Source organism: Haliotis rufescens, unplaced genomic scaffold, assembly GCF_023055435.1.
Source record: "Haliotis rufescens isolate VD_foot unplaced genomic scaffold, xgHalRufe1.0.p SCAF_17, whole genome shotgun sequence".
NCBI classification, from domain to species: Eukaryota; Metazoa; Mollusca; class Gastropoda; order Lepetellida; family Haliotidae; genus Haliotis; species Haliotis rufescens.
In genome coordinates this window covers 30,009,756-30,024,479 of record NW_025963857.1, presented here as the reverse complement: position 1 = coordinate 30,024,479, position 14,724 = coordinate 30,009,756, and positions in this window count along the sequence as shown.

Below are 14,724 nucleotides of genomic sequence, written 5' to 3'. Positions count from 1 at the left end.
TCAGTGTCGGGTTGTTGGACTTTATTGTTGTTGTAATATAATGCCAACAATGAGTTAATATGCACGATGGGCATTTCCGTCGGTCCTTCAAGGAACAGGAACAGCGGAAAATTAGATTGAGAGATCCAAGGGAGGTAACCACAGAATGATCGACGAATCATTTGCGCAGAAAACCATTCTTTTGCGCTACCGAAATGAGGGCACATTGATTTGATAAGTTGGAAGTCTACGTGTTATTTTGGAATGATAGATTAACATTGACATATTTTATATTCACACGGATAATATTCAATATTACTAGTTATATCACGAATACATCCATTTTAAGAACTGCTGTTATTGTTAAACTAAAATCACAGACATTTCAAATTCAACGGTGTCTTTTGTAGTCTGTGAAAACGAACACACCACAGTTTCCTCTTTCACCATTGTCAGTTAATTTCTGTTGAACACATTAACACACATATGTCCTCATTCAACATTGTCAGTTAATTTCTGTTGAACACATAAACACACATGTGTCCTCATTCAACATTGTCAGTTAATTTCTGTTGAACACATTAACACACATGTGTCCTCATTCAACATTGTCAGTTAATTTCTGTTGAACACATAAACACACATGTGTCCTCATTCAACACTGTCAGTTTATTTCTGTTGAACACATAAACACACATATGTCCTCATTCAACATTGTCAGTTTATGTCTGTTTAACACATTAACACACACATGTCCTCATTCAACATTGTCAGTTTATTTCTGTTGAACACATAAACACACATATGTCCTCATTCAACATTGTCAGTTTATTTCTGTTGAACACATAAGCACACATATGCCATAATCAACTGACCGTCTCCTTGGTCTCGTGGTAGAGCGTCCGCCCGGAGAGCGGAAGGTCCGGGGTTCGATCCCCGGCCGCGTCATACCAAAATATGGTACTTGTTGTTAGCCTGTCTGGCGCTCGGCATTAAGGGGCTAAAACAAGGACTGGTCGGCTCGGAGTCAGTATACTGTGTCTGAGTGGGGTATTCATGTTAAATTGCGGCATGGTATCTCAGTGAGCTAGCACTATAAATCGGCATCAGTCCGGACTAGTACAAGCAGCCACACACACACGTGCATGCACGTCGCTATATAAGTGCAATAATCTTGGACGCGACGTTAAACCCAATTTCACCTCACCTCACCATAATTAACTGAGTCAGTTTTAATAGTTGAAGCTCAAACACATACAATGTTTCTTCATTTTGCATCGTTACTTTCGTTATGAAGACACAAGTCTTAAAGACACAAAATGTCGCATTAACAGTGACAGATATATTCACTGAATCTAAAGAGACGTCACTGTTTCCTCATTCAACATTGTCAGTTACCTATTAATATCATAAACACAAAACTGTAATATTCAACACCGTCAGTTATAGTCCATGAAGATTAAACTATAAATAAAATGTCATGTTTAGTTTGTTTAAGGGCTCAGACACACATTCCACGCAAACCATCTTTACAGTTCGGAACGCCTGTTCTGCACACAGAACTACTGACACGACTGCCGATGCTCACCACACACACAGTCGTTTTGTTGCACGGCTTAATGTCTCCATACGTTTCCTTACACCCGTTATCATCACTATTTGATAGTGATTCATAAACACATGCTCATGATACAGTCGGAATCATACAATAAACTTCGCTTTTATTTATATGTTTTGTTTTCCAAAGATGCTCGTTTTGTTTCATGTTTTAGATGTTTGAGGTTCGTAAGTAACCCCTTAATAAACTTGCAGATATTTTATGTTTATATCAGGTTACATTGTATATTCATTTATAACTGTAAATTTATAATATCCGTGTGTCGCCGTGGGCAGGAAACGCATGTATGTTTCATATCAACACACTGAACCACACACTGAAATACCTGTAGCTGGTTTTCATATATATTTTCAAGTTCAACATAAACATCTTTGATCCCACATTCTCTTCTCACCTTTGTGCGAACACCCGGTATCATCACTCTTTGATAGTGATTCGTAAATACATGCTTATAATACAGTCAGATTCGTACCATAGGCTCTGCTTTTAGCAGACATTTTTTATGATTATGGAAATGATTTTTTGCTTATATTTACCAAAGAAATGTTCTTGATATTCCTTTACAAAATGATCGGCATAATCCACACAAGGACGCGGCACGTTATTTATGAGATAAGAAGAGACATTGACAAGAGTCATGTTAAATGTATTTAGTTAGTTATGCTTAGATGCGAATATATTCTTATAATTTTACAAGTACATAGACTATTAAAGAAATCATATCCATGTTATTTTGTATTGCACATAATCTTATTCTGTGGTTCACGTGCTTACTCCTCATTATGAAACATATAAGGTACATATCAGACCAAATTTGTATAGATTTTCTGTAACATTTCGAAAGAAAGACCACTACGAATAATTGATATTATTGTCCATCAATTTTTTATGTTTTAGTGGCGATATATTTACGCATTTTAACCTGATGTACAACCGTGTTGGCATGTCATGTGTATTGCCATTGCATAATGTGGTCTTCAAAACATCGAACTGATCTTCCTGGACACATTTACCTGACATTTCAGCAAACAAGTGACCAGTCCCAAATTTACATGTACATTGTCTAAAGTTTTAATCATCACTTTCATATACTAGCAACTTAAAATATATATCAATACAATGCAGTTTTTAACATATGTGAAGATATAGGTTAAACAATAAATCTTTATAGCTAATCAATTTGCATATCACATATTTTATTTCCGTAGTGACAGTATGCAAACAGTTTAGACATATGAATGAGAAACGTCAAATGATTAACACTTTTATTTGGCTATTATATGGCCATATGACCATAATATCAGAAAATTGAAATACCACTTTGTGTTCTACCATACTAACAATTACGTCGCGATTATAATACATAGGCATACCTAAAAACTAACAAGATGAAGAAATTTGTTGACGTGTGAATTCATGGGTAAATCGATGGATAAAGAATAAACAAATAACCCTTAATCTAAATCCAAACTCATGTAATGATCGAAAACATAATAAAAAATCTGAAATAGACAGAAAAGTACATCGCGGTCTGATTTGTTTACGGCATATATAATCCATTAGAAGCAGTCGTGACGTTAACAGTGTCAGCACAACTCCAACAGTCTTGACGTACACGGCCCCGTATATAACTGTACGGTCACCACTATCGGACGATATGGAGAAAGGACGCTATGCCTCCCGTAGCGGACAGCAAGCAAGCTAACCCTTGCACTGCAAACCCTGTGAGGAATTAGCCCCAATTGATGGCTTTATTCCTGAGACATCCCCAGACATCTTAAGACGACTACTAAACTCTCTCCGTGATTTATATCCAGATGCTTTTAAAACATTTCCGTTGCTTGCATGTCTGGGGCCTCTCAGAGGCATCCGCTGTAAAATGCATTCCACATCAACAATTACAATCATTATCAAGTCCCAGTTGAAGAGACACGAGAAAAGGTTCGATATCTTTTATGCCATTGTCTCTGCCCTTACTATCAGCCCCCTCCACCCTAAACCTTCAGCCCGTCTACATCTCGTTATCTTAGTCTCGTTCTGCCTATTAATGCAATAACTCACCGTGAAAATTCGGGACTTGGTATATAAATTTGAAAGATGTTTACCATTACGCTTTCCACTTAGCTGATTTACTTTTATAGAAAATGTCTGTCCTTCATCTGGAACAGAGGGCATAAAACTCGACTATGATATAGCTCTGTAATATATCGTACTGACAGTCTCATCCATATCCCCTGTTGAAAGAGGGACAATTACGGTTTTACATCATATTATATTTTCTAAATCTAGCGCCAGTGACTATTTGAAATGATTTGCATCCACAGAGGGTATGTCCACATGCTACATTAGAGGAATAAATTCACTTCACCGAGAACTACAGTTTCTTGCGACCAAGGCCTAATGCGGCTGTGGCGATGCGTCTTTGTACGATAACTATTGTTATATAGCTAGGTCATTGTCCAGTGATATCACAAAAAAACATGATAATCAAAACGTTTGTTGCTGTGTTGAAAGTTTTGTATTAACAATGGACGCCTCTGTATTAAGAAGATGTAAACACACAAAAACGTGATATGGTTATACCCGACTGAATTTGAATTGATAAATAAAAGTGACAAAACCCTTTCCATATTCATACAAAAATGCCTGCCAAAAGCAGAGTCGATTGTACGATTCCGACTATATCATAAGCATGTGTTTACGAATTTCTTTCACTATCAATTACTCAGTGATAATTCCAGGTGTTCGCTTAAAGATGAGAAGGGAATTTGGTATTAAAGATGTTTATGTTGAACTTGTTACATACATACCTGATAAATATACTGATGATGATTATAGAAATAGGAAAGCCTTATCAAGAATAATGTCACCATCCCCCACAGATTTACCACCATTCTCCACGGGTTATCCGCCATCCTTCATAGGTTAACCGCCATTCTCCACGGGTAATCCACCATCCTCCATAGGTTTACCACCATTCTCCATGGGGTTCTCCACCATCCTCCACGGGTTATCCGCCATCCTCCACGGGTTATCCGCCATCCTCCATAGGTTTACCATCATTATCCACGGGTTATCCGCCATCTTCCATAGGTTTACCACCATTCTCCACGGGTTTACCACCACCCTCCACGGAATATCCGCCATCCTCCATAGGTTATCCGCCATCCTCCACGGGTTATCCGCCATCCTCCACGGGTTATCCGCCATCCTCCATAGGTTTACCACCATTCTCAAGGGGTTATCCATCCTCCTCCATAGGTAAACCACCATCCTCCACGGGTTATCCGCCATCCTCCATAGGTTTACCACCATTCTCCACGGGTTATCCACCATTCTCCACGGGTTATCCACCATTCTCCACGGGTTATCAACCATTCTCCACGGGTTATCCACCATTCTCCACGGGTTAACCGCCATCCTCCATAGGTTTACCACCATCCTCCACGGGTTATCCACCATCCTCCATAGGTTTACCACCATTCTCCACGGGTTATCCACCATTCTCCACGGGTTATCCACCATCCTCCACGGGTTATCCACCATCCTCCATAGGATTACCACCATTCTCCACGGGTTATCCACCATTCTCCACGGGTTAACCGCCATCCTCCATAGGTTTACCACCATCCTCCACGGGTTATCCACCATCCTCCATAGGTTTACCACCATTCTCCACGGGTTATCCACCATTCTCCACGGGTTATCCACCATCCTCCACGGGTTAACCGCCATCCTCCATAGGTTTACCACCATTCTCCACGGGTTATCCACCATACTCCACGGGTTATCCGCCATTCTCCACGGGTTATCCACCATTCTCCACGGGTTATCCACCATTCTCCACGGGTTATCCACCATTCTCCACGGGTTATCCACCATTCTCCACGGGTTAACCGCCATCCTCCATAGGTTTACCACCATTCTCCACGGGTTATCCACCATTCTCCACGGGTTATCCACCATCCTCCACGGGTTATCCACCATCCTCCATAGGTTTACCACCATTCTCCACGGGTTATCCACCATTCTCCACGGGTTATCCACCATCCTCCACGGGTTATCCACCATCCTCCATAGGATTACCACCATTCTCCACGGGTTATCCACCATTCTCCACGGGTTAACCGCCATCCTCCATAGGTTTACCACCATCCTCCACGGGTTATCCACCATCCTCCATAGGTTTACCACCATTCTCCACGGGTTATCCACCATTCTCCACGGGTTATCCACCATCCTCCACAGGTTAACCGCCATCCTCCATAGGTTTACCACCATTCTCCACGGGTTATCCACCATACTCCACGGGTTATCCGCCATCCTCTATAGGTAATCCACCGTCCTCCACGGGTTATCCACCATCCTCAACGGGTTATCCACCATCCTCAACGGGTTATCCACCATACTCAACGGGTTATCCACCATCCTCGAACGGGTTATCCACCGTCCTCCACGGGTTATCCACCATCCTCCACAAGTTTACCACCATCATCCACGGGTTATCCACCATCCTCGACAAGTTTACCACCATCCCCCACGGGTTAATCACCATCCTCCACGGGTCACGCCATCCTCCATAGGTTATCCACCATCCCCCACGGGTTATTCATCATCCTCAACGGGTTATCCACCATCCTCCACGGGTTATCCACCATCCTCCACGGGTTATCCACCATTCTCCACAAGTTTACCACCATCCTCCATGGGTTATCCACCATCCTCCACAAGTTTACCACCATCCTCCACGGGTTATCCACCACCCTCCACGGGTTATCCACCATCCTCCACGGGTTATCCACCATCATCCACAGGTTATCCACCAACCTCCGTGGGCTACCCAACATCATCCACGGGATTACCACCATCCTCCACAGGTTTACCTTCATCCTCCACGGGTTATCTGCCATCCTCCGAGGGTTATCAACCATCCTCCACGGGTTATCCACCATCCTCCACAGGTTTGCCACCATCCTCCAAAGGTTATCCAATATCCTCCACAGGTTTGCCACCATCCTCCACGGGTTTACCTTCATCCTCAACGGGTTATCCGACATCCTCCACAGGTTTTCCAATATCCTCCACAGGTTTGCCACCATCCTCCACGGGTTTACCTTCATCGTCCATGGGTTATCCACCATCCTCCACAGGTTATCCAATATCCTCCACGGGTTATCCACCATCCTCCATAGGTTTATCTTCATCCTCCACAGGTTTGCCGACATCCTCCACGGGTTATCCACCATCCTCCACAGGTTATCCACCATCCTCCACGGGTTATCCACCAACCTCCGTGGGCTACCCACCATCCTCCACGGGATTACCACCATCCGCCACAGGTTTACCTTCATCCTCCACGGGTTGTCAACCATCCTCCACGGGTAATCCACCTTCCTCCACGGGTTATCCATCCTCCTCCAAGGGTTATCCACCATCCTCCACGGGTTATCCACCTTCCTCCACGGGTTATCTACCATCCTCAACGGGTTATCCATCCTCCTCCACGGGTTATCCACCTTCCTCCACGGGTTATCTATCATCCTCCACGGGTTATCAACCATCATCCACGGGTTGTCCATCCTCCTCCACGGGTTATCTACCATCCTCCACGGGTTATCCACCCTTCTCCACGGGTTGTCCACCAGCCTCCAGGTTGGACTAGGAGAACAGGGGAACAGTCTAATGGTAGTAAAAGTGAACGAAACAACAGAAGAACAGGACAGTAGAAGAACATTACATTATTGTGCATAACACATGTTTCTTTCTATCTGACGCCACACAGCGCCATTTTATCGCCCTTGGGGTGGATACAGCGCACTGTAAATACACATGTTATATATTTTTGTTCTTTTCATTCGATGCTTCTATATAATTGAAGAAATAGGTGAACTGTTTAAATAATACTTGGATAATTGTTCCTAATTTGAAGCTAACAAATGCAATCAGGGGTATGTTTATAAATGACATAGGTTCACTTTGGATCTGCCTCTATATACATAACTGGTACATGTCTTTGGCAGAGTTCCACATAAACCTTGAGTAGTTGACTACAGAAACGTTACTATGGCAATACATATGGGAGGACGGCGGATGTTTGAAGTCGGCTGTTCAGATAGTCAGGCACTCGGATAGATGTCAATTGATGACGAGTGTTTCAACTCTCAGTGATGCGACTAAACTACATATTGTTGCGACTACTGTTCTGTAATCTGCAGCTCGTTGCGATCCCGGAAGCCAACCACTAACTCCAATATACCGGTGACATTTTGCCCAGTGTTACAGGAAATGGTTTCGTTTTCTATCGCATGCCAGTTTAAACATCACCGTTTCTTATTTGTCATATCCGAAAATAGTTACCCCTTGGATTGATATCCTATCAGTGTTGCGATCACTGTTCTTATCCCTGGTCGACAATTTGATTAAAGCTGGGATATCGTCATTCCTTCTGATAATAGTTTTTATGTAATTTGATATTATTATTGTTGGGCAGCGGTGCCCGGGCACATGATGAAGTGCTCCTGCAATCATTTCCTAGCGGCCGACAACACCGAGCCCACAAAAGACATGATCCTCACCATATTGATTGCTACGAAAGCCGGTGTAAATTTAGGCGAATTATCACATTTCCTAACGATCGGCGAGTCAAATGGAAACTTTATTACGCTGTGTTATTCTCTGTGCGGATGGAATGAAGTGTTTAAGTCATTAGGAGCACTAGTGGGGCAGGGACGCCAGATATTTAGACGCTTTCATCTATTCATTTGCTACAGACCCTGCCTTGCCTCTCTCGCTCGATCAGTCTTGTTAGACCCTACAGCTCAACCTTCTCTTGAAACCCCTGGGTAGGGCTGAAAGGCCTGACCCCGCGCCAGAACAGGGCGGTAGGACGATGGGTGCTCCATCTCTTTGGCAGCCTAACAGTTTAATGGTCAGAGCTTCGACGTTTGATCGTCTATTAGTTGTCACGCAAAGACATTTGAGCACAATAAAAGTCTAGAATATTTTATTTCCGTATTGCTGAATTTGTTATCTGTTCAAAGGATCGTCCCTAATTGTGTAACTTTCGTCAATCTGGACTTCATGAATATTGGTTATAAATCAACCTTCCCAAGTTTATTGACGTTGGACGAAATCTTGCCAGCAGGTCATGCTTCAAGATCAGAGAGCATCGACAGGACGTGCTTACTACAAGAAATAGTTGACCTGTCTTCATCCTCTTTTCTTATTGCACATCTAGTTTTCATCAAAGTTAACTGCAGCTGCAAATGGTTAAATTACACGCCTTGGCCACGTGATTATTCTGCCATTTTCCCGAACCTGTTAGTAATTGATTTCATACAAATTTCATGGTGGTAATAACTGAAATGAAATGTTTCCAATGCAAATCATGATATTATCGGAGATTACACATCTCCGAGTTTGATCGTGTGTTTCCACACATAAAACAAGGATAAAGTTGTAGATTGAAGGGTATAGTTATTGCGATTAGGAGTTATGAATTTACAGAAACGTTTTTCAGTTAATCATTGGCCTATCTAAAACAGAGAACCATCATGAGAGGGATCGGTCAGCATCGACCCAGAAGCGTATGAAGCCTCGTAAAACAGGATCAGAAACCTGTTTGACATTTCGTAGCGAATAACTGTTGTTAGAATCTTGTTTTTTGCTTTTATATTCGACAAATTAAAACCTTCTATTGGTACAATTACACTCGTTTTATTAAATCTAACTTTCTAAATATTTCTCATTTCTTTTCAGGCACATTAGATTTAACAAAAACGAATACTGGTTTGGCAGTCCAAAGATATTTCAACAGCTTTCGAGACCACGAAGCTCCCGGGGTTCCAGGTTGTGAGAAAGATCCCCAGTGCCTCACACAGCCGATAGAAATTGGAATGAGATGTTGATTTCTAAGTAACCTTTTTCGCGTGGAGATTCTCTGGAAGAATCAGACATCGCATGTGTGAAGCACATGTAGCACATTATTATTATTATTATTATTATTATTATTATAATTATTCGGAAGAGCCCACTAACGAGTATCAGGTGGTCACACTCGGCTGGTTGCGACGTTGCTCGATGATCATGCCTTCACTGATTGAGTGCTAGAATGTTGATTATCGCGCAGAGGGAAATATTTTCGCTAAAATATTGCGGCTTGTAAAAGTTCGAATCTGGCCAGAAGCAAATCTGGCTGATGAGGATGACAAACACCTGTTTTGAATCCAGATTAGCATCTATTTTTTTTCATTCTGAGTCTCGGATTTCTCACCCGAATACTACGTAATACAAATCTCAATAACATTGAGAAAAGTGTGCGATTTGAAGATAAATTACTGACAAAATATCGAAAAAATATCATAAATAAATGGTAATTTTACGTACACAAGTATTACTTTATATGTTGAATCCGCAAACCAAATTTTATTTTGCGCCCCGCGTAACATACTGCTTAGTCCCGAATACCCTCTTAATAACCACAGACACCCGAATCCCGCATGCCACATAGGGGTTGGCAGCCTCGTTGATAGAAAGAGTAACGATCCACAGTATTAAGGCAGACTAGGGTCACACTTTGAACCATCCTGATCCCCTGTTGAGTGCACTCTCTTTACAGGCATTGGGTACCAGGGCACTGACCTAAATGGTATATGGTATATCCCAGACACAGAAGAGCTGGACCTGTACCCGAGAAGAAAGACGATCAGAAACCAGAACTCTCTCCAGCTTTCTTCTTTTCTCATATGTCATTCACACTTCGTTTATCCAACACACAAATATCATCCGCAACATGAAAGAAATAATGTCAAGTAAATATCAATATAAATATCTGTGTGGCAGGTAACAAATAAACAATAACAATAATAGCAGTTAACAAACTTTCTGAATTCAATAACAATAAAACAGTAAGCAAAGCTACTGAATTTATTGTAGTGTTTGTGATGTTTTCTGCTGGTACGTGTGAGCTTTTTAAGTTAAATGAGTGGCGTTATGCAATAAACAGACACTTGCTTTTATATATGTGTGAATGGCGGGTGCCACCGGTTGCGCGGAATATCCCTACTCTTTTCACGAACACCTTGTGTGATGGTGATTTTCAGTGATCCATTCATATAATTGCCATCACAATTTTGGTCTTTTAAGTCCAGTGGAATCTGTTTCTGCAGATTATCGAGACTGATTATTCTCTGGCGTTGAAGTTTTATATGTGAAAGTATTGCATTGTATTGCAATATTGCAGCCATAGAGCTATTTGCTGGTATGATTATGTATAAATATAAATATTCTCTCTTTTGGATGCGACTGCATATGATGTACACAAAGGACACCCGTGTGAATAGCAGGTAAGTTTTCTAGTTATTAACACTGATTCGTTAAATATATAAACCTACGATGGCATATTCTTTTAGGTATTACATCCTAAATTGAAACCTCTATTTGAACGCAAAATCCTCCACGAAAACTAAATACATTTCTGCAATGTGCCGTGGTTCGTGTGCCCCGAAGTGGATCCCTGAACAAACTGTGGACGCCAGTAACCCATCTGTGTTGTACTAGCCGACTAATGGCTAGTTTCAAGTTAAAACCTGGCTGATTGTGTGTCATTGTTCTCCAATAGTGTCGGTCGTTTCTCACGAGGTACGTGTGGATATGTAAATAAAATGTATATTGTCCACCGAAACAGGTTCTATTGAGGGAAAAAAAACAAAATATCGGTGAAAATGATATGAATTGATAGCTGAAAATCAGTGACGACCAAGTGTTCGCGAAAAGGTCAACCACAGGTTTTCCTGGCCAAAGCTTGATTATTTATAGGTCACTGTGCGTAAAACAGCATCTTTCATTCCTCACTCGAGATTGAGGACCGTCTAGACACGATTGATAGTTTATATTGTTCAACGTCTTCACAATACAATTATTGATATAACTACTTTTGCTTATTAGGAATGTCGCTGCTAGCGGAAATAGACCTACATCGGCCAATAATACCCCTTGTGGGTCCGCATACGACCCGGAGGCACGAGTGGCCCCGTCGTCTAAGGCGCCGCAGTTACCGACTGGTCAGGTACTGTAGCCTGGCCTATGGTGTGTCATGGCGTGACTCGGTGGTGGAGATGGCGTCACTGGTTTGTCTGGTCTTTCCGGGATTATTTACATGCCACCGTGACATAGCTGGAGTATCCGTGTCATATAGACCCACCCACAACTCGGTGCTTTGACATAAAGGATTGTACAGAAGCTTTTAGAGGAACAGAGCTACGCCATAACAAGGGGACGCAAATTTTTGCCATCATCATATAAATCTCTGGTAAAAGCAGAGTCGATTGTACGACCCCTACTGTATCAGAAGCATTGTGTTTATGGATCACTGACAAATGGATATTATACCAGGTGTTCGCGAAAAGGAGAGTGTATCCTGCCCTAGCGGTGGCCCCCGTCACAAACACATGCGAAGGCAAGTCAATTGTTCACCTAAAAAACGAACACGGGAAGTCAAAATAGGGAATTGTATCAGACATTATTTTTGTCACTGATGCGTCAAATTCCACATGTCTACCATAAAACCCCTTTGGAAGCTGTCGTAAGGCGTTGAATGCTGTTACCCGGTAAACGTTGCATGACGCGCTTTGAAATCTTCGTGGACAGAGCATGCTCGGTTGTACCTCAAAAGTTGTGAAATGTAGCCACTGACGACTGGAGCTTGTTTGACATGAAAAGAAAGACGACTATTGGAAGAGTATAAAATTCTTCCCTTAATTAACGTACTGGCCCTAGATATGACCTTACATGATATGCCACATGTACCTATGTCTTTGATCAAACAATTAGTGCCTTGTCAGCGGGAACAACTACATACTTTTAATGCAGGGTCGTCATACTTTGGATGGGACAGAATATACAAGTGTGTAGCCTTGATAACAAGTATCTCAGTAGTTGTCTAGACATGACAAAATCACATGTGAAATCTAATGTTTTGTTGGAAACACTTACAACAATAAATGCAAGAACAGGGCACTGCAACATCTCCTGATTGCATTCGCCAGACGGAAAGTCAACAGTTACACGGCGTCGTAGCAATATTCCGATGGTATACTTACTCCCGACGGCGCGTGACTTTGCTCATAATATCAGTCACCGGGAAGTAGTCTGGTTCAGACTCGAATATAAAGACCCCGCCGTCCTACTATAGGAATATTGCGGAATGCAGCTCCAAACATACAACATACTAACGCTGCTGTTGTATATGATTCGATATATTCCGATGCATTCCACATAAACTCTATCTTTAACGTGATCTGCAATCCGTGTACAATCCTTTTTCACTTAGGAATCCAATCTTTTATCCCGTCAAGCATCCGTCTCTTAAATAAATGCTAAGATCTGAACGGTTTTAGTGTCTTTGTTTGTCGTGTCATTCCATGTATACAGTCAGTTAGCACTTTTGTCATCTTCCCGAGGCAAGAGAGTTAACTGACTATAAAAGTCCAGTTTCCACCCATGCCGAACTATGCTGGAATTCCTGGGCTCGATCGTAGCGCCACAAGTGGCTATTACAAGTTATGTCCCTTCTATGTCTCTCCTATGGACCAATCAGATTCCAGCTCTCGTATCACTTGCATTTACTTCAAACAAAACGGCGGCGCCCAGTCAAGACGATCTGGTGATAGTCAAGATCTCTATATTGTGTTAAAAGAGTCTTACATCGCTAAGTGCATCAAATCACGGGAGCACCTTGATTAAAAACATGAATAGATTTAGAAAATATCTGTTGACAACGAGTTAGCGGTGCACATGCTTTGCAAATCCTCCAATCGACCGAAATCGGCATGACAGATTACGAACCGGATTTCGATATCGGAGCGAGGTTTTGATTAGACTATGCATAGACTCGTTTGTCCAGCCAAAATGTAACTCCATAATACCAGCTTATTTCGGCAAGGGTGGAAACTGGACTTTTAAAGTCATTTAACTATCATGCCTCGGGAAGATGCGCTTTTATTTGTCCAAAGAATTCATTGTCATTGTCACTCACCTCTATTGTATTTGTTCTTATTGGGCCCTTGACATGTTTATTTTGAGCATCCAGTTACTGAGTTGAATCTGCAACATAGTGCATTAAATCGTCAAGATGGTATGTTGAATTATCAAGAATATCTTCCAAACATCTTTATTTTCTTGCAACTTTGTATCTCCATACCTCAATCTGGTATTTTGAAAATTTTACTTACATGCACTTTTATTTTTGTTTTGTTTTCATAAATTTGACGTTTCCATATTGCACGTACTCTGTCACTACATGCCATGGAATCTAATGCCCTTTATGCTTGATTTATCAAATAATTAGTAACAAATAACACCGATCTATTCAGGGATGCTTTAGAGTTCATTACGGGTAAACGTGCTTGGTGTATTTCCAAAACGTTGGTTATTAGATCTTCGTAACAGCAAAGCTTTTAAACCTTGGCGTTATGAAGTATACATATCCAAATGGAAAATATATGAGTACATAGATAACAAAATGTGCTTGCAAATTTTGGATATTTATATTTCGTAAACGCAGCCAAAAAGCTTTTGGAAATCTCTATAATATTTCTGTCTGTAACTCAGCGGAGCTAATGGAATAACTGGTCGATAATTCTACATTTACATCGAACTTGAGTTTCATTAACGGAAGTTTTAAATACCACCACTCCAGTGTTTTCTCTCTACTTGCATGACTTTGTGAAGTTTAATGTAAAAACGGAGATAGCATTTTCGATGATAAAATCACCAAACATTGTTGAGAGATCGGTCGATATTGCTCTCCCTATTTCTGAAGTTAACCCCGATTTCCGTCATCCAAGTCAAAATCAATCCCACAAACGCCAGTTTCTGTGGAACTTGGAGCCTTACTTACATTTGGGTTGACATTAAGATGCCCGCACATGCGCGGAGCACCTAGCTAGACAGGTATTCCCAGTACACGGAGTCTCTGCAACACGCGGCATATGGCTGCTGCACAGAGGGTAAACAATTCCCTCTCTGTTTATGTTTGTGGATGATCAGTTGTGTTTGCGCATCACTTGCTTCTACCCGCTTGTTTGATCCGATAATGGATGTAACTTCCGTCTGTTTACCCATGTCAC